The sequence below is a fragment of the Sarcophilus harrisii genome, chromosome 2 (genome assembly GCF_902635505.1).
Source record: "Sarcophilus harrisii chromosome 2, mSarHar1.11, whole genome shotgun sequence".
Lineage (NCBI taxonomy): Eukaryota > Metazoa > Chordata > Mammalia > Dasyuromorphia > Dasyuridae > Sarcophilus > Sarcophilus harrisii.
Genome location: NC_045427.1, coordinates 142,168,208 through 142,190,070, shown reverse-complemented (window position 1 = coordinate 142,190,070; position 21,863 = coordinate 142,168,208). Strand labels below are relative to the sequence as shown.

The following is a 21,863-nucleotide window of genomic DNA, read 5'->3' as shown; positions in this document are numbered from 1 at the left end:
GAGATAGAAAGCTAGTTGTTGCCTTCACAAAACTTAAAATCTACTTGTGGAAGAGAAGACATAAATGCAAATAACTACAATGAAACCATCATATAGGAAAGTAAAGTGAGACTCCAGAAAAGAGATAAATAACTTCTGAATAGAGGAGATGGAAGAGGAGGTCAAGTAAGGCTTGCTAGATTCTGGATTTTGAAATTTGGGTAGATATTTGTTAGATACAGATGTTAAATGGAGATGAAAGGTCCATGAGAATTCCAAGAGGAAGGGATTTCAAAAACACAGTTACCAAGATGGTAAAAAGTAATATAAGTTTAAAGGACAACAAACAGTTCAATCTGAAGCATAGCAGATATGTAGGAAGTACTATGAAACAGGGTTGGGGAAAAAAAAGGATATCAAGCTAAGGAGTTTGAAATTTATTTCAAGCAATGGGGAGACTTTGAATGTTTTTGAGCTTTGGGTTGATGTGAGCAGAGGTATTGCTTTATTAAGATTAACATGGTTTAGTCGTTGTCTTCATTCTTGAAGAGGATCAAAATGACATTACTATGTCAGAGTTGAGTTACAGTGTGTCCAACTGTGGCTGATTAGACCAATACGAATTTGGAATGCTTGGCCAGAGGTTGGTCACAAATAGTCTCTATGAACATTTGGGGCAGTGTCTCTGACTTTGTGCATCTCGTGTTTCTTCTGAGCTAATTCAATTCTGCTTTGCTCATAGAGCACAGCAATTTCTCTGAAAAGGGAATGTTATGCTGGACCTGTCCTATGCCAATGTCCCTCACATTATACAACCAGTTCTAAAGTTCTTGAGATGTTGAAAATGTATCGCTTTTTCTGACCACTTTGTGGGCACTTACCATATGTGAGTTCTCCATAAAATAATCTTTTTGGCAAGTATACATTTGGTATTAGAACAATGTGGCCACCCCAATGGAGTTGTTCTTTGGTCAGTAGAATTGGAATGCTTTGCAGTTTAGTTCAAGAAAGGACTTCAGTGTCTTGTATCTTATCCTGCCAGGAGAGCTTCAGAATCTTCCTAAGACAATTCACATGGAAGTGATTCAGTTTCCTGGCATGGTGCTCATATACTGTATTGTATAGGCATATAACGATGAAATCAGCAGTTATAGTAAATGAAGAAGTTTCAAATGCTGTGGATAAGTTCTCTTACCTTGGCAGTATATTTTCCAGGGATGTCCACATTGATAATAAGGTTGCCCACATGCATTGCCAGAGCTAGCTCAGTGTTTTAGAGAGGGGAGGACTGACTACCAAATTGAAAGTCTACAGAGCCATTGTGTTGATCTCTTTGTTGTATGCCTGTGAAATCTGGAAAGTATACTAGAGCCATGCCAGGAAACTGAAGATTAACATAATGTTTATAATAGATTAGAAAGGGCAGAGACTGGAGGTAAAGAAATCAAGCAAGAGGTTATTGCAGGAAGAAAAATAATAACGGCCTTAACATGATGACACAGATGTGTAGAAAGGAAGGCATGGACTCAAAAGATATTATGAAGATGTGTTGACTGGTGATAGGATTTAGAAATCTGGACAGGTATAAGGGATGAGGAGAGGAGTAGATTCAAAGATAACTCTGAGGAAAGTCAACTGAAAGAGTAGCAGGTTTGGGCAAGAATATGATTATAACTTTGATTTTGATAAATTTTAAAGAGACAGCTAGAAGGTTTCAACAGGCAGTACTTAGGAAAGAAGTTCAGTTTAGTCCACCAGATTTAGGAAGCATTTACATATAATCTGAACTTTTATATAACATTATATAAACACACATATATATAACGTTATAAAATGATACAATATTAGAGAGAAAAAAGCAGAACACAGAATTCTAGAGAATACTAATTTAAGGGACTGAGAGAAGTAGAAAAGAAGCAGTTAGAGAAATAGAGAACAAAGGTACTACAATATCTGTTTCACAGATATTGTATTCACTCCACAACCAGAAGTGAAGAATTTCAAGAAGGAAGGAGTGGTCAATGCAGTTATATTATGAAGAGAGGTTAATTAAAGTAAAGACTACTAAGAGACTATTGGATTTAGAAATTAGTAGTTCACAATGACCTTTGGCAGAAAAAAATAGGTAAAGAGATAGAATTTATAAATCAGTCTTGTAAATAGTTAAGGAACAAATAAATATAAAGGTAATGAGTATAGCCCATTATTTAGAAATGTTTGGTAATGGAATGAAAGGGAGGGGGAAGATGATTTGAAATAAGAATGCATGGCAAAATCAAAGAGAAACTTTTTTAAGGGCAGAGGAAACAAATATTTTTGTAGGTAGAAAAAAAGAGATTAAAGAGACACAAGAGCCTCTCTTTAATCAAGAATTTAAGATGAGCAACATTTTTTCATCCAACACGAGGAAAGGAATAAAGAGGAAAAGTTTAATTACTTTTGTTTTTGGCAATTAAGAAACCATAAGTAAAGGGAGAGAGAGGTTTCAGTTATGTAATGAAGTTAGAAGCCAATTTTCAGAGGGCTTAGAATATAGTAAAAGGAGAGAAAACAAAGGCATTGAACGTAGGTAGTTTTCCAAGGAATTTAGTTGAGAAGGCAGAAAACCCAGAGGATAATATCTTCTGCAATTCTGTTGCATTTCATATCTATTTCTAGTCTTTCTTCCTATGTCTTCCATCAGAATTCTTGGCTAGCTTAGCTGTATCTCAAACTAAATTTTCTATAGACTCATTCCCCACCCCATCCCAATTGCTTTTGAAAGCAAAACTAATTATCTTCTTCTATCCATCTGTTTTTCAAATGAGTTCATGCTGAAATTGTTATATTCCATATCATTAGCCTTCATATAGTGCTTTTTTATGTAGCATTTATTTAGTGCTTTAAGGTTTACAAATTTCACAATTATTTCATTTCATCCTCAAAAAAAAAAAAAAAAAAAAAACAAAACTGAGAAGTAGGTGCTACCATTAACCCCATTTTGCAGATAAGAAAACTGAGACAAACAGAGGCTCAATAACTTCTCCACAGTCATACATCAACTAGATGTATGAAGTGAGCTTTCAAGTCATGTGATGCTCAATCCATTGCACCAACTCCCTGCCCAGAGCACCAGAGTTTATTCAGTGAAATTGGCTTCTGTTCCCTTTTGGTCTTTACATGACATATGGATAGAAAACCGAACTTGAAATCAAGAAGACCTGAGCTACAACTTTGCTCTGATGCTTATTAATTGTAGAACTACAATTGCTTAACTACAGAACTACAACTACTTAAACTGAGTCTTATTTCCTTTGCTGTAAAAATGGTTTTAACAGTGTTTGTGATACCTCCCTCACAGGGAGGTTATGAAGTATCAATGAGATAAAATCTATAATGCTTTTTGTACATCTTAAATCATTATATAGAATAATATTTCTGGTGAATGAAATTGAGATAAACAGTCAATTTGTCATCTTTTTTTCTATTTTCAATTTTTTGAAATTTTCTACCGTTCTTCAATAGATATGAGGACAAAATGTGTGCCAAGATGAAGGCAATATGACTATTATAAATACTCTAACCATAAAGGACATATGAAAAAAGGTGCTATTTGCATCTAGAGAAGGAATTGATAAATAAAAATATGTGTGGAATGATTTTACATATATACAAATTTATTTGTGTCTATAGTAGTCATCTCTAAGACATGAAGGGAAGGGGAGGAAGAGAAATTTACATGATCACTTTATTATATATACATATATATATATATATATATATATATAAATAAAATATATTTAAAATGTCATTGTACATAAAAGATTTACAATTTCATATGCAATCATTTTTATTATACTATGTTGTGAAAAACTTTGCTTTATTCCATGAATTTGAAAAAAAAAATCAATGCTCCAAAGCACTAATAATAAGGAAAGGAATAAAGGCTAAACCCATAATTTCATTGTTAAATGGAAACTCCTTCTACTGATGCAGATCAGCATCTGCTCTGCAACTTATAGTTTCACTATCTTGAGCATGTAAATGCTAGATGATTTGCCCAGGGTCTTACAGTCAGAACAGATTCAAGGTGTGACTTAAACTCAGATCTTCCTTACTCGGAAAACGTTCCCTATCCATCTTAAAATGCTACCTTTAATAATAAATGAACATTGGGGAGGGTGTCACAGTGGATAGATCACCAATCCTGAAGTCAGGAGAACCTGAGTTCAAATTTGATCTCAGTCACTTAATACTTCCTATAGCTTCCTAGCTGTGTGAGCCTGGGCAAGTCACTTAAGTCCAATTGCCTCAGCAAATAATAATAATAATAAATGAACATTAAAATAATTCTAATGTTTCATCTCACACTCATCCATCAGCAAGGATGATAAAAACTAGAAATAATCAGTGATGGTGGGGTTGTATGAATTCCGGGACATAGAGCTGAAGGACAATTTGAAATAATGCTAAAAAAAATTATTAAATTGTCCATGACATTTAGCCTAGTGAACCATAAGGAAGTCAATGACAAAAATACATAAATAAAAGATCCCATATATACCAAAATAGCCAAAGCAGAAAATTTTTATGGTAATAACAAACTGGAATCAAAGTGGGTATCTATTGCTTAGGAAATTATTGATTTAATTGTTGGAGATAATTTGATTAATAGATGCAATTACTTTAATAATTTTAATTAAAAATCACATAAAAGACAACTGTATTCATAATATATACAAGGATCACTACTGAATATAAAAATCAGATAACTAGGAATGCCAAATGCAGCATATACAAAAAAAATGCAATGGCTGCCTTGATTGTTTTTGGTTGATTGCTTTTCTTTGTTACTTGGGAGGATCTTGAAGTGGATCAGATGGTGGGAGGAAGGATATATAGAGAAACAATTAGAAAGTTAAAAAAAAAAAGGCATTAATAAAACATAAGAATTCAAGATCACTTCCCAAATATGGTAAAGTATCACAGAAAGACTTTGAGGTAACGACTACAATAAAAAATGACAACAACAATAATAGCAATAATTGAAATTTAATTCTTTGAGCTGTAATACATTCTATATCTATCTATATATTTATATCATTTGAACTTGGCAATAGCTTTCTAAGGGAGACTCTGCAGGTACTATCCAAATATAACAGATTAGATTACTGGGATGTTTAGGGAGATTGAGTCACATGGTCATAGAGTGTCAGAAGTATAAACCCAGCTTTAGAAAAAACAAAATGTCTCCTTAATCAAAAATTCCTTTTGTTATACCATCACAGAAAGAATCCCTTATAGAAAAGTAAAAATGAGAAATTAATGTGTATTTGTTTCTTTAATTCAACAAACCATTTCAACTGTCTTCTGGGTAGCAGTTATGTGCCTAGAATTGTTTCAGTCACATTCAACTTTTTATAACCACTGGAGTAGTTTGCTATTTTTTACAGCTGAGGAAACTAAGGCCAATAGGATTAAGTGACTTTTGCAACGTCACTTAACTAGTAAGTCTGAGGTTGGATTTCAACTCGGTTCTTCATGAGTCGAGGTCTGGCATTCTATCTCCTGTGCCACCTGCTTGCCCAGTAAGTACTAGGTATCCACTCTCAAGTTTGGGTACATAAGAACATCTAAACAGATATGATTTGTTTCAAGATTCAAGTGAAAAATGAAAATGGAGATTTTTGATGACAGATATTTATTTTGGGTTTTCCAAGCAAAATGAAGTATAATTTTTATTTGGTTTTCTTTGTTTCTAGATGTCTTTGCAATTTCAAGGACACCCAAGAATCTTGCACTACTTTTATTCAACTCAATGCAATAGTCATTTATTAAATACCATTTGGGTGCAAGACAACAAGTTAGATCTAATGATAACAAAAACCTAGGCCCTGTTTTCTAAGAAAATGTAAATGTTTTCTTTATATAAAATATAAATAATTAAACACACATTTGTTTGGAACTATGCAATATTTAAACAAATATGTACATAGAATTTGAAGGAAGAGAAAGAGAAAGCTAACAATTAAGGAGCTGGAAAAAAAAAACTTTAATTCTACTTTGTTCAGGGTAGGATCTATGAAATTCAGTTTTCATGTTTTATTTCTTTTTCTGTTTATTTCTCTCATTGGCTGGACTTTGTTCATTACAATTGAATGTAGTAAACAGTAACAAGAGTTGCCAGATTATGAAGTGACTGCTGTGTGCCAGGCTCTGGCATAGAAAAATGAAACAAAGAACAGTTCCTAGTTGAAACTGAGATAATGTCTCAACTTAAAAAAAAAAAAAAAAAAAAAAAAAAAAAAAAACTTTAAATGGCAAGACTCCATCTCCTCTTGACCCATCATAGACAAAGAAGATCTCTAAGCTTTTTAAAAATATTAAATTTAGCAACTTACACCCATAATTTTGGTATTGAATATAATCCCCTCCATGAAAAGGGATTTTTCCAGTTATTTCAGGCTTCAAGTTTAGTTTATCTTTGTCCAGGCCCACTTACATTCTTTGTTGGCATTTTGGACTGAAACTTCTTGTTTCCCCAAGAAACAAAATTATTCTTGCTGGGGAATATTAGGCATTTAAAGCTTTTGCTATTTCTGAGGAACCTGATCATAAGCATTGAGCATGTGGGATCACAGTTCTTGATTGAATAGGGAAGAAAAAAAAATATTGACAAAATGAACATTGTTAATCAGAGATTAAGAAATCTGATAACTTTACTAGCAAGTTAGTAGCTTGAAATACTAATTTGGATCAATAGAAACTGGAAACATCGTTCTCTTGTAACCTTTAATCCAGAAAAGATTTCCACAAATCTCTCCCTTGGACTTATTTTTGCTTTCATCCAGGTTTTCCTTGGAACTTCAGAATTTACTTCTTTTCTTACCATCCAGAGATTTCTGTCAGGCTTAGAATATGGTTCATGACCAAATCTATGTGGATGTGGGCTAAAAGGGTCCCAGTTCCTATGCTTGCACTCAGTTCACAAATATTAGATACAGTACAGCCTTTATATATCACCCTATGTACAATGAAAAATAACACAAAGGACTTACAGTGGCCCATAAACAGTGGTACAATTCTCATCCCCTCTCTGGTAAATTCTGCCAACCCCTCAGGGACTCTATGGTCCTCTTGACATATATCGCAATGATATTCTGTGACTTCACCATATTCCCCAAAAGAAACTTTGGATGGGAGAAAATAAGACACATTCTAAGAGTTCCACAGGAATTTGGATAAAGACGTCATAAGCCCCAGAAAGTGATTTGTGAAAAGTCCCCAAGATGGAAGCCAGTCTGTACAGATTTACATCTTAGGGATTGAATCATTAGGTTACATAACACATTCTGCCTTTTGATATTACTTCATATAATTAATTTGCACTTATTTACTTGAGTGCATGTTACATTCCTCCAATAGAATTCTAGTTCCTTAAATGCAAGGAACTGCTCTTTGTTTCATCTTTATATGTCAATTAGCCAAATAGCTCCCAGTTAATAATACTTATTGAATTGAACATATGCCTATTCAAATATAAGACAACTGTGGAACGTCAAAGGGTCAAAAGCAGAGCAATGGCGAAGACATTTAGGAAATTCCTGGAAACTCTACTTAAGAAGAACTAGTTTATGTCCCTTTTATCAGTATTTTCTATCAAGACCCAAATTGGTCAAAACCTAGAAATCTCTTGGGATCCATCCTTCTTGGGTCCTCAGGAAGACATGCCCACCACAAGTTTTATCCACAAAGCAAGATCCATCCAGTAGAACTCCACTCACTGGAAGGAGACTGGCTAGAGCATTTTCTATTCGAAGTGACCATATTTATAGCTCTGGTGTCAGCCCAGAGATTTTATATCATCTCTCAGTAAAATATGTGTGTCCAGCAACATTGTAGCCAAGAATAAATAACAGGGAACTGTGTGAGTTATGGGCTGGGAAGCTATAATTTCATTCAGAGGCGCTCGTGATGTTATGAGACATCAGAGTGAAGCTCATGTTATCAACTGGGAGTCCCGAATTGAATTATGACCTGGCTATGCTAACCTTTGCCTGTTTTCTCTTTTCATTTCATGAGCCAATCTAATCACTATCTTATAGTCTTTGACTACCCCCACCAGCACCCCCGCATTCAGTGCCTTTGCTCATCACGTTGGGTGCACCAACAGATGGTTTTCAATGCTCGGGGGCAGCCATCCTGAGAGGAATCGGGAGTAAAATGTATTTTAGCCCTCCTTCTCCTGTGATAGTTCTCACCTTTCTCCAGTTACATCTTCATTATAAATACAAAATCTACTAACACAGATGAGAATTAAAAGTATAAATATATGATTAATATCATATACAACAAAGCTCTATGACTGTTTTTTTTTTTTGAACAATTCAATTTGATAAGTATTTGTTAAACACCAACTATATACCGGACACTGTACTGGCCACTGAGTATAGAAAGACTAAAACAAAACTTTAACAATATTAATTATAAGCCATAGACAAAATAAGGAATGACATCTAGGGTGATATGAAATATCTAAACTATTTTCATTTTGATAATTTTTTTAATAGACCTATAATTTCATTGGTGTAGGGTGATTCTGGCAGGGGACTTTCTCTGCATTTGTTACAGATTCTCACCTTTTGCTTTAACTTATGTTGAGAGGGTCTGGGCCACTGAGAAGGTCAAGTATTTGCCCAGGATTGGTAGTTGACATAGTCAGACTTAAATCTAAATCTTCTGAACTCACCCCATTTTATTCAGTCAATGGTTAAACATGTAGATCATTTCTAGCTTGGTCCATTATAAATAAAGCAACTATTCATATTCTGGAATATTTATCCAATGCAGAGAGTATTAGACAAAAAAAACCCAAATTCAAATCCTGCCTAAGAAACTTAACTATCTGTGTGATCCTGGACAAGTATATTACCTCTCTCAACTTTAATTTCCACATCTTGTAAACTGGGGATATAATGGCACTTACTCCACAGGATTGTTGCAAAGCTCAAATGTGAAACATTTTGAAAAACTTAATTCATATCATTATATACTTCAACAACAATACTATATGATGACCAGTTCTGATGGACCTGGCCATCCTCAGCAACGAGATCAACCAAATCATTTCCAATGGAGCAATAATGAACTGAACCAGCTACGCCCAGAGAAAGAACTCTGGGAGATGACTAAAAACCATTACATTGAATTCCCAATCCCTATATTTATGCCCACCTGCATTTTTTATTTCCTTCACAAGCTAATTGTACAATATTTCAGAGTCTGATTCTTTTTGTACAAAAATAACAGTTTGGTCATGTATACTTATTGTGTATCTAATTTATATTTTAATATATTTAACATCTACTGGTCATCCTGCCATCTGGGGGAGGGGGTGGGAGTAAGAGGTGAAAAAACTGGAACAAGAGGTTTGGCAATTGTTAATACTGGGAAGTTACCCATACATATAACCTGTAAATAAAAGGCTATTAAAAAAAAAAAAAAAAAGATGTGTAAATGCAAAGAGATATATTATTCTACCTGATAATACTTTTAAGATTTTACCAAAAATCTTAAATTTTATTATTTTGGCAGGAAACATGGGCTTTCCCTGATAAAAGCAGAATATTAATAAATTTTTATCTTACAATGCTAAAAAAAAAAAAAGAAAAAATTAACTCATTATGCAAATATCAGTTATTATTGTTATTGTATAAATATATCTTTTCTTCCTTTTAATAACATTCAGAGGACATGGTCCTATAATAAAAAAAAATCACTAAACTGAAGCAACTAAGCAGTTCTGTGATTTGTTCTTTGCTCTGACCCTTTATCCATTGGATAATGAGTTTTATTCTTTTAAATTTGAATTAGCTCTGTGTAGATTCTGATAGATTTTTATCACATGACCATAATTGGGGTTTTGGTATTTTGGTATTTTTTGTTTTTTGCAAAGGTACTGAACTGATTTGCCATTTCCTGTTCCAGCTCATTTTTTACAGATAAGGAAACTGGGGCAAGCAGGATTAAATTATTTGCCCAAGGCCATATGGGCAGATAGTGGCTTAGGTCACATTTGAATTCAACACTTCCTGACTCTACTCCACTCCTGATATCTACTGTGCTATCTACCTGCCTTTTTACCGTGTAAATACAACAAAAAGAATATTTTCCAAATTGTTGCGTTTCTTGTGATGAATGCATTTCTTTATGTTATAAAATACTTTTATTTTTATGCAATTAAATCTATCTTGAATACAATAAACTTCTCCATTTACCAACAAGATGTTGAACATTCTTCAGTGCACAACTGATAAATATGCTGTCTGCCTTTGTACATTCCTTTTTTTTCCTTTCTTTCTTTTCTTTTCTTTTCTTTTTTTTTTACATTTAGGCCATTGAGACTATTCAGTATAGTATGTGACAGAAGGTATGGATCAAAATTCATTTTTTATTGTAATAATACCATCCCACTTAATTTTCTTATTAATGATTCCTTTCTTCATTTTTTTGTAACCTTGTTTCTCTAACACTAATTTCTTACATGCTTTGATTCTATTAGTGACAATTAATTTTCTTTGACAATTGAAATAAAGATTTCATTTCTCCTTCATGCCATTCTTTTTTTATGCATTTAAACCATTTATCAAATTAAAATGCATAGTATATGTGGTCTTTTCTTAAGGCATTTAATCACAGACATAAGGGCTTTCTTTTGGCTTTAAGCATAGTAACCGTCTTAAGAATTTCTGTAACCACCTATCCAGGTACTGATTGCAAAGAACTCTTGATGTCTATCGCCACAATATACTCATTCTGATTAACCACCACAGCTGTGACTCATAGAGGCAACGTACTGGGGTGGGGTTTCGCTTACAAAGATTCAAACTTTGAAATTTTGGACCAGATTAACTCTGCCCAATTCAGTGATTCAAGCTCAGAATTGGAATACATACAGTTGAAATCATGGGCCATACCATGAAGTAAAAGATAAAATAGAAGTTGAAAAGAATATAGTCATTAAAAGTTTACACTGCTCTCTTCTAAATCCAAATTTGCCATGGCAGCAAGATTGGATCAAAATGATATCCTGCAGGACAATAGGAATTCTGCCAGACTTCAATAACACCCATTCCCCAGTGTTCTAAGTTTTTTATATTTCTAGTTCTCTAGGCCAATCGAGTCTCATGGATACTTTCCAATTCTCTGTAAATGATAAGGATTCCAGGCTATATAAAATGAATATCTTTATCAGGATTTTATTGCTCCTTTATATATTCTTGTTTACTTTTCCATGTATGTTTTTTTTCCATTTAGTCTTCAAATTCAAGAAAATTCAGTTGCGTATAGACAGACATTGTTTTAAATTCATCTATACATTTATTTGGGCAGTATTGGTAATTTTACTACTTAGATTTGACCTGAGTACAGAAAATGCCATTCCATATGTTTTCTTAGTCTTTTTTCCCCATCAGCATTGTTTTGAAGTTTTCTACTAATATGTCTCATGTCTGTCTTACTAGACTATTGGCCAGATACTATGATCTATGATTATAAATGGAATTTTTCTATCAATCTTAAATTGTTTTTGAGATATGCTATTATTAATAAGAACTTACATTTATATAATGATTGCTATATGCTAGGTATTATTCTATCTATTCATGATAATTAGAATTATTATGGTACCCTAGATTTCACCAGTTTGATATTGTTTTTGAAATGGGCTTTGAGATTTTTGGAAAGGAGAAACTGGAAGAAATTATATCTTACATTATATTTGTAATGTACTACAACTACTAATAGCTGACATTTATATTGCTATGTGCCAGGCACTATGATAATTATTCATCATTGATACTCATAACAACACAAGAAGCAGGTGCTTGTTATTATCCCCATTTTACAGATGAGGAAATTGAAGTCAAATGGCTTGCTTAGGATCACACAATATAGTAAATGTTCAAGGTCAAACTTGAATTTGGAAATTCCTGATTTGAAGCATTCTATTACCATACCACCTGCTACAGCAAATTTTGAGGAGGGGAGGTTTGTGTCATGCATCGCTATTTTCAATTACTAATCCAATATCTGGCAAGTGTGGTCATATGGACACTGGATTCCAGAAGTGGTTTGATAGATGCTGTCCTAAAATTTACCAGTTTGATGCTGCTTTTGAAATGGACTTTGAGATTTCTGAAAAGGAGAAACTAAGTTATATCTTGTACATCATTCATTCATCTGAAGGCTTATTAGCTTCTTTCTGGTTATCTGATCTTTAGCTCTGCTTCCTCCAGAAAACTAGCAGCTGGCTACTGGACGGTAGTGACAGTGATTAGAACTGATGGGCCACCCAGAGACTATCAGGAGCTGACTAGTGAGATGGGGGAATATAATTGCTGAGGCTGACTAGGTCCTTTGCTTCTCTTCTCCCAATAAGGGATTAGTTCATGGTCCCTAATAATCATCTGAATGGTTGCTTGCTACTAGTCCCAACCAGTTTCCTGTTCCATTTTAAGTGGAAGAGACAAAGAGAGACAGAGATCTGCCCTCTCAATTAATATTCAAAAATGGTCAATGCTTAAATTTTTTTCTGCTATTGCATTCTTAAGTGTATTCAGAATGCCCAATGAATGCAAAAGATTTAAATTCTAGTTGGGTGTTTAATACTGGCAAAGACAGAAATGGGGGATTAAAGAGATCTGATCCTTTAAGAAACATGGAAAACATTATCCCTTTTATAGGTTAGTTTATGCACATTTGGGGAATTCTTGAAGCATTGAAACTGGGAGGCTAGTTATTATACCCTGAAGCAATTTGGCTGCAATTTCATGGCTGTCCACATGCTGAGAACTCTCCTGGCACCTGAATAGGTGCATAGATTAGCTCCATAGCTCATTTACACAGGCTGTATTTACCCAGGTAACCTCATCTCATTTTAGAATTATTTCTACTTTTCATGCTAGAAGGGGGGAGACTTGAAACACTTTACATGCTAGAGCAAGTAGCAGTTCTGATTACATGAATACACATACATGTATAGAGGTATACTATGTGTAAGTATGTTTGGGAAGCTTTTAGCATGTCTGCTGTGAGAGCTTGCTGAGCCCTTTTGAGACCTGATCATTTACCTTTGATATCTGCCTTTTACACAACTCTCACCTATGGCTCCATGAAGCTGTAGCTTATACAGTAGCTACACTCCAGAAAAAGCATCTCAACAGTCTTACTTAAAAGAAATCAACAGACCTCAAGCCCATCAGTGAATTAGGGGAATGGGTACCCTAGGTATGTGAAGACTCCCTACAGCAGAATTGGGTTGATGAGAGCACTTTCTTCCTATGGTCATGAAGGCAGCTGAAACAGGTATAATAGAGCATTTAGAACTTGGTCAAACATTGAAGATGTCAAGGTCATCCACTGTTACTCCGGCGGCTGCCAGTCACCCTGACTTGTCTTGTCCCTTGACTTAGATGATTCTGGAAGAGAAAGTGAGGTTGATGACTTTGTGTAACTCTGACTCACTTAAATACATTTCACAGGAAAATCAAGACATGATTTTGTGATGTCATTGATCCTCTACAAAAGCAAAGGGCAAATAAAAACACGCCTCTGTGTTTATAGAAACATAGAAAAATAGATAGATATAGACATTGATAAGCATATTCACTAATAATTTACATTATTAGCAAGATGGTATTGTATAAGACAAGCCCAGAAAAAAACATATATTTTTGTACATCACTAAAAAATAAGCTTAATAGAGAAATACTATTTATGAAAACATACATAATTTCCATTTGTAGGTGCTGTGTGTTAATTCAATTCAAGCATTATTATGCCTTTACTATATGCACACAATGGGACAGCTAGATGGTACAATAGATAGAAAACAGAGCTTGGAGTCAAGAATGAGTGGCCTCAGAAACTAGCTGTTTGACTGTGCAAATCACCTAACTCTGCTTCAGTTTTCTTATCTGTAAAATGAGCTAAAGAAGGAAATGGCAAATCACTCCACTATCTTTGCACCCCCCCAAAAAACTGGGTTCTACACACTGGGGTGTGTAGCCAATAACAATATACGCATCACATACAATCAAGTCATCCTAGTCACTTTTCTAATCTTTAGTAGTCTAAAAACTTTTCTTTTTTCATTTTTAATGCAAAATCTAAGGTTTTTTAAACAGTATTAGCTAGGATTAGTGATAATGGATAATTTTCTATCATATGATCTTTTTGAGAATGGCTTTACTATTTCTCTTTTGCATATAAGTTTAGTTTGTATTATTGTTTTAAAGTAGATATTGTTTTATCTTCTGAGGAAGAGTTTCTGTTTTAGTGTTTGAATTCATTTAAGTTCAAGAAGTTTCCATTAAGCCCCTACTATATGCAATATGCCACACAAGATACCAAAGAAACAAAGACAAAAATATCCATCTATATTATTTGCCCCATTAGAGTGGAAGCTTCTTGAAGACAAATATTAGGGTTTTTTTGTACCTCCAGTGTTTAGCTCAGTGCCTAGAGCACAGTAGTTATTTAATAAATACCTTTTGATTGATTGAAAGGCTTTTTCTGATCCTATTGATAGACAACACTTTCACGAATGTTAGTGTTGATATGATTTATTGTAACTTTCTCATTCCTTATATAATTACCACTAATGCATGTTTTTAAATAATAATTTTATTTTCCCCAATATTTTATTTAAATACTTTGCTTCAATATTTTTATGAGTTTGACCTTAATATCTTTTTTCACTGGGAACCAAAACTACTTTTACCTAATAAAAAAAATTTAGCTCATTTTTCTATTTTAAAAAGTCTGCATAATATAGACCATTTCTTAGATAGCTTAGGGTAATTAGCTCATGAATATACTTGTTTCTATAACCTTTTTCTGGAGCTGGTCATTAAAGACCTATCTAATTTCTCCTTCTAAGATAGATCTATTTAAATTATCTTTCCCCCATTTCACTAATTTTAACATTACCTACTTTTTTCTAATGTTAGGCATCCAGTTTTGGGGAGCTTTTAAAGTAATTTTTAAAAATCTACCATATTCTCTAGAATTTTTCTCATTTTCTTTTACAATCAAAGTAATCTTTCCTTTCTCAGGTAACAAGCATTTATTAAACATTTACTCTCTGCCAGGCACTGTATTTAGTTGTAGGGATATATAAACAAAAAATAAGGAAATAAAAAACATAGTCCCTGCTTTCAAGGAACTCACATTCTATCAAGGGAGACAACATACAAATGAATATGTACAAATAAGATATATAAACGGTGTATATGGAAGCTAACTTCAAAGAGAAGGCAATAAAGGACATGAATAGGAGATACAGAAAAAGGTCACCTTTGGCAATTATGTGGATAGAACACCAAACTTGAAATCAAGAAGATCTGACTTCAAAACCAGGCATTTTCTAGCTATGTAAGATGCTTTATATGCCTCAGTTTCCTCATCTGTAAAATGAAGACAATATTAATAACTTTTATATTTTCTTTTAGTATATTACTTTTGTCTAAATAATGTCCACTTGGCAGTTTTTCTCTTCCTTTTAAAGCAAGCATTTAATGTTAAGGAATACTTTAGCTACAGTTCAGAGATTTCAATATATGGTATACATACTTGTCTTTTAGGTAATCTGTTGTTACATTTTAAATTTCTTTAATCCAGGTATTAAAAAAATTTTCCATATAGACCTGCAACTTTGGCCATGCTATCTACCATTTTATTATGCAATAAGTGAAATACTTTAAAATTCTCCCTTTCTAAATTTACCAGTGACATCTCTATGATGAAGAATAGGACCAAATTTTACAAATGTTCTATGTACACTTGACAAAAGACATTTTCCTTGCTTTTCTCATTAAGTTCTTTCCATGTATTCATTAATTCCAATGAATACTCTGTTGAAGTCTGCAATTTTTTAGAAATTCATCTTTTTTGAAATTGATATATTATGATTTAGAATTGAAGTCTATAATTATTAATGTTCTTACTATATGACTAAGATTATTTCCTTTCTAAATTTAAATACTCTATTACTTAGTTCTTGAATATCCACCCATGATACACATTCCTTTTCAAAGATGCATTTAATCATGATATCATTTCCTTGTTTAATGTTTCATTTAATGCTACATGATTTGAAACTAGATTTTGAATTAGAGTACCTAAAATCAAAATAATCCCAGATTTCCTTGAAATGTATCATGAAAAATATTATTCCAACTGTTCCATTTAAATCTGTGTACATCTCCTTTCTTTACGTGTGTATATATACTGTATATGTATGCATGTATTCCACAAATTGAAATTGTTAGACTTTAATTTTTAATCACTTCTCTAATGCTTTTCCTTTTTATGGGGGAGTTTAATCCATTTCTGTTTAAGGATACAACTGATAAATTTTCATTCATTAAATTATACATTAAATCACTCTACTTGGATAAATTATTCCTTTATTTTTCAAAAGGTCCCACAAATATATTGTTATTTCAGCTTTTCTAGTAGAAAAACAATACTCAACAGAATTACTATATTTTATGCTATTTATTCAACATCACTGAATTTGATGTCCCCTTTCATAAGTATCTCTAAATTTGCCAGTGCCCAGAACCACCTTTGTCAAAAGTAGTTTTCCCCCCAGACACTGTCAGGCCTTTTCCCTTTCCAAATCTTTTTTAACTGAATTTTTCTTCTTTGTTTATCTGAAAAGTCTCTTTAATTATATGCTCAAATTTCTACTATTTCTCACCCTTATCTGCTTCTTCTATTCTTTTTCAAGTCCAATTGTATCATTCAGTAATCTACGCAATACAATAGGGTGATTATTTTTTATCAGGGACTCTTACATTAAGATAACTAGATAATCACAGTTGAAAAGTATCTTTTGTTCTTAAGTACTCCACTCACCCAGGCATTTTTCTAGCCTATTTCAGTAGGCTCTTTTGAAGTGTATGTGTTTTTCTCCATGAATTTTTTGATTTAGCTAAAAGCCTTTCTTCCTTTCTCAACAAACTGCTTAAATTTGTTGGTAAGTTGGTTTTGAAATCAAGGCCAAGTTTTTATATTCACACACACACATCTACATATATAATACACCAATTCTAGATAATTCTAATTTTATAGAAAATTACACTCCTGGGAAATTTTTGTAGAAAGAAAATCTATTAAGCCATGAATTCATTCACCTGTTTTTTGGGTGTGATTCCTTTACTCTTTCATATTAATAGTTTGGATTTGTTGTTGCAGGTTTGAAGCTTGATGGTGATGTACTTGGATAATTGGAATTTTAAGTTTCTTTTTTATTATAGTTTTGTAGAATCTTTCTCATGTGCAGAATGTTATTGTAGTGATGGTAATAGTAATGGTTGTTTTGTAATTCTGGAAATTTTCTTAAACAATTTGAAAAATGGTAATTTATTTTCTTTGATGTTTTCTGAGACTCTGATAATTTTTTTTATCTTGTCTCCTGAATACTTTACCATTTGCTATACAACATCCATTTTTTTTCCTAGATGAATTATTTTCTTGGCTTATCTTTTCATTTAAATTGTAACATCTGCCATTTTGTTTTCTACAGTAGTTCAGTACAAAAGCAACTTTTGGTTGCTTCCATATTTTTGAATTCTCTGTTCTAGGTTTTTATCTATTTTTGATTGATTTCATCATCATCATTTGTTCTCATTATTTTTAGTTGCATCCACTTCTTTAGCTCTTCTTGAATTGTGTTCAGTTTTATAATTCTTTTCTTAGTCTGCCTTGATGATTTTTATACCTCTTTAATTACATTATCTTATTTAAATGTTTCTCTTGAAATTTCTTGCATTATTTCTCATGCTATTTGTGTAATTGGTTCAGTGAATATTTCTTCATATATCTTTTCATTAGCTTTGATTATCCTAACAATAGTTTTATTATATCCAGATTCCTTAATTTAATTACTCATCTTTTTGGTGAGTTTTAATTTTATTTTGAAGATTTCTAGCAATTTTAATTTCAGTAGTTCTATTTTCTTTTTTTTTTTGAAGTTCACTCCATACACATACACCATACAAACACATGTGCACTAACATATCATAAAATTGTAGATTTTGAATTTAAAAAGGAACTTTAGAGTTTGTTTAGTCTAACTTCACTTTACATATGAGGAAGTACTGTAAGACTGAGGAACACTCAGGCTAAGTTGGAAATCAATTTACCCAGAATTCTCTAATACTTCTAAATATAACATTCTTCCTACTATTCTATAATACTCTCTTTGACCTCTGACTCAGATATCATCCTGGAAATCCCAGTTATGTTTTTTTGTTAAAATTTGCTCTTTTCCAGAGGCACAGAATGATTATCAATAATACAAATATATATACTCATGCCTTATATTTAAGCATTAATGTCAGGGTTTATTATTTATTTATTGCTGAGGCAATTGGGTTTAAGTGACTTGCCCAGGGTCACACTGCTAGGAAGTGTTAAGTATCCAAGATCTGATTTGAACTCAGATCCTCCTGACTTCAGGACTGGTGCTCTATTCACTGTGCCACCTACCTACCTGCCATGGTTTATTTTAACCTTAAAAAGTAAAAGTATTCCATGATAATAGTTTCATTAAGAAAAGCAATAGCTAGGGTCATCAAACTAACTAAAAATACTGAAAAATTGGATTCCTTATTTTCTATCTAAACTCAAATATTATGGAAATTTAAGTTAGCTGAGTGTTTTATTTTTCATTAATGTGAGTTAACCTAGTTTTCAATTCTACATACTTAAATTTGAGGACCAGAATGTCATAGCAGATAAAGGAACAGCCTTGGAGTCAGGAAGATCTGAATTCCAATCCAGTCACTGACATATACCAGTTGTATGACTGGGTAAATCTCTGAACTTCTCAGTGCCTCTTTTAGGTACCTATTTAAGAATATGTTGTTGTTAAATAATGACTGACTTTTCCTGACCCCGTTTGGGGTTTTCTTGGCAAAGACATGAGTGTTTTGCTATTTCCTGCTCCATCTCATTTTAGAAAGGAGAAACTGGGGCAAATAGGGTTAAGTGACTAGCCTAGGGTCACACAGCTAGTGTCTAAGGCCAGATATAAGCTGACAAAAATGATTCTTCCTAATTCTCAACCTAGAGCTCTAGTTCCTATGCCACCCAGCTGCTCTTCAAGAGTTTGTAAAAGGGAGTAATAATTACAGTGATTAAACTAATTGATCTGTGTCAGTGGAGTAAGTTTCCACACTGAGAATGCTTCATAATGGCAAAGTGCCAAATCTGTATCTCCTTCCCAGTTCTTCCCACTGTCCCTTCCCCCAAAAATGTCCCTCTTGCTCTAAATACAGAATTCTATGGTACTTCAAAGGGATTTCTTGAAATATTGAAATGTTAGAACAGAGATCATTCTAATCCAACACTCCATACCCCCAAATTCTATAGATTAGAAAAGAGTTGAAGTGACTTGGCAAGGATCCCATAGTGAACCAAAGTGGGACTAAAATCCGGGTTTCTTGACTCCTAATTCAGTTTCTTTCTATGAAAGGAAAAGAGGGAGGGAGAACTAGGAAGAGAAAGTTATGAGTCTTTAAAAATTTCTGAGTCTCTTGATGAGACAATATCTTTTTTTTGTCTGAAAGTGATTTGATATGTGATATTTTGAGTGATTCCATCTTCTTTACAAGGAAAAGAAAATGCTTAATAGTGTTGGAGAGGGCCAGAAAATAAAACTAGCAGCAATTGTGTTACATCAAATCTATTCTGATATGACTCGGAAAACATAACAACTTCAATAATAAGTATATTATACTTCCTAAGAAACCATAGAGTACAAAATATAGAAGAAGAAATTGGGGGTAAGTAGAGTTTTTTTGGAACAAAGAAGACAAAAGAGACTACCAGATGTCACTCTAGTCAATTTCAAGAGTCAGGCAGGGGTGGAAAAGTGGGGTGTGAGATGAAGGCACTTAAAACTTTCACCAACTGATGAAACCCAAACAATTTCTGGAGAGGTCCCATAAAATTTTAAGTCACTAGTGAGTTAATTACCTCATGCATTACCCAGATATCTGCAAAAGCTTTACAATTAGAGGCATATGTTTCTACATCATGACACGTAAACAATGAAAGGGGAATTTATATGGTGAATAGACAGGGGGTTGTCTTTCTCTTGCTCTCTTTGTGAATATATTCAAGTAATAAAACCTCATTAATTTTGACTCCACCCATTCAGAATTTGTCATTCTTGGTGTTGTCTAGGTTGTATAACCTACAAAATTGTCTAGGCAGAAGAATAGTAAAGATAAAAGAGCAGAGGGCACATTTTAGTCTTTTGTGGAGAAGAGTGTTTAAGGAACTTCATTTCTCACCACCACCACCCTTTTTTTTCCTGCTAATTGCAAATGAATTTCACCTACTAAAGGCTGCATGACAAGGCTTCTTCTTGAAAGTATTATGGGAACAGTTTTAGGATATTATAAAAGTGTACATGAAACTAGTGAAACTAAAACCATTTTAAAATTTAATTGATGTGTTAATACATGCAATATATGAATATTCTATTTAAAGCATGGACTACTTAAAATACCTTTCTTAGGATCTCATGAAGAAAAAAGGTCCCCTTGGACATTATTATCTAGTCCAATTCTCTTGTTTTATAGTTGAGAAAACTGACCAAAAAGACTGAAGACAAAAATATGTGAAATTACAGGCCCAAAATCACATGGCCAAAAAATGATAGAACCTGGAATTAATCTCAAATTCTCCTTTTTTTGCTTGTTTTTTGTTTATTTTGTCTTGAGACTGGGTCTCTTTGTCTTGCTCAAGCTGGAAGTCGAGAGGTCATTGACAGTCTAAATTCATTGCTATTTGACAAGAGAGTTTTGAGCTGCTCTGTTTCTGATCACACCTTTTTAGGCCACCTAGTGATTACCTATTCCCAGGAATTCACTATATTCATGACTGAATTTAGCAAGGACATTTGGTAATACTCTTGAGCTCAAGAAACTCACTAGCTTCACCTTTCTGAGAAATAGGTTTATAGTTGTCACACACTACTCAGTCATCTTATTTTTAAATCCCAATGCCCTTTCCAGTGGACTGAACTGTTCCGTTGTTTTTATATAATTCATTGTTTCTCCACTTTCAGCTGTTTTTGTTCAGAAATTTCAATTGTGTCCGAGTCTTTGGGGTTTCCTTAGCAAAGATTTTGGAGTAGTTTATCATTTTCTTCTCCAGTTCACTTGACAGATGAGGAAACTGAGGCAAACAGGAATTAGTGACTTGTCCAGGTTTACACAACTAGTGTCTAAAATCAGGTTTGAACTCAGGATGATGAGTTTTCCTGACTTCAAGACTTGCACCACTCTATCTACATTTTTTTTTCTCTGTAACTAAGTCATAAATTATATGTGGGAAAATTACCTATTACAACTATACCTAAATATTGGAGATTTCCAAAGCATGTAAATTTGCTAATAAACCAAATTATGTAACTAACTTTTCAGGTTTTAAAGCTGTCCCTGATTTTCTTCCAAGATTATGGTAAGCATTCCCTGAACAGTATAAAAACCTCTAGATTGAGAAGGTAAAAGTTTTGGATCCTTTTTTTCTTTCTCTCTTATTGCCAAAAACTTATTATCAACACTGAAGAGACAGTTATCCAGTTAACTCTCAGCTTTCCTTTTTCACCAATCTAAAGAGGAAGAAGTAATATCTGCTGAATTTGCAACTTTCCGTTAGCATTGGCTACATTTTACACAGTAAATTTATTATTCTAAGTAAGCAGGCTTAGCTATTTTGCTAAGAAAGCCATGTCATTAAGGGGAAAAAAAAGTCTGGGAATGAAACCAATTTTTGTTCTTTTCCAGCATGAATTTTTTGTCAGTCTTCAGGAAAATAATATT

General features: G+C 33.2%; 1 long non-coding RNA gene across 1 annotated transcript in view; it reads left to right on the top strand.

Moving 5' to 3' along the window:
- The window catches only part of LOC116421434, a 32,869-nt gene extending 22,299 nt beyond the window's left edge, over positions 1 to 10,570 (top strand). The window contains exon 5 of the long non-coding RNA XR_004231792.1: positions 9,946 to 10,570. This is a non-coding gene — a long non-coding RNA (uncharacterized LOC116421434). The remainder of the gene's footprint in view (positions 1 to 9,945) is intronic.
- Positions 10,571 to 21,863: the final 11,293 nt, after the last annotated feature.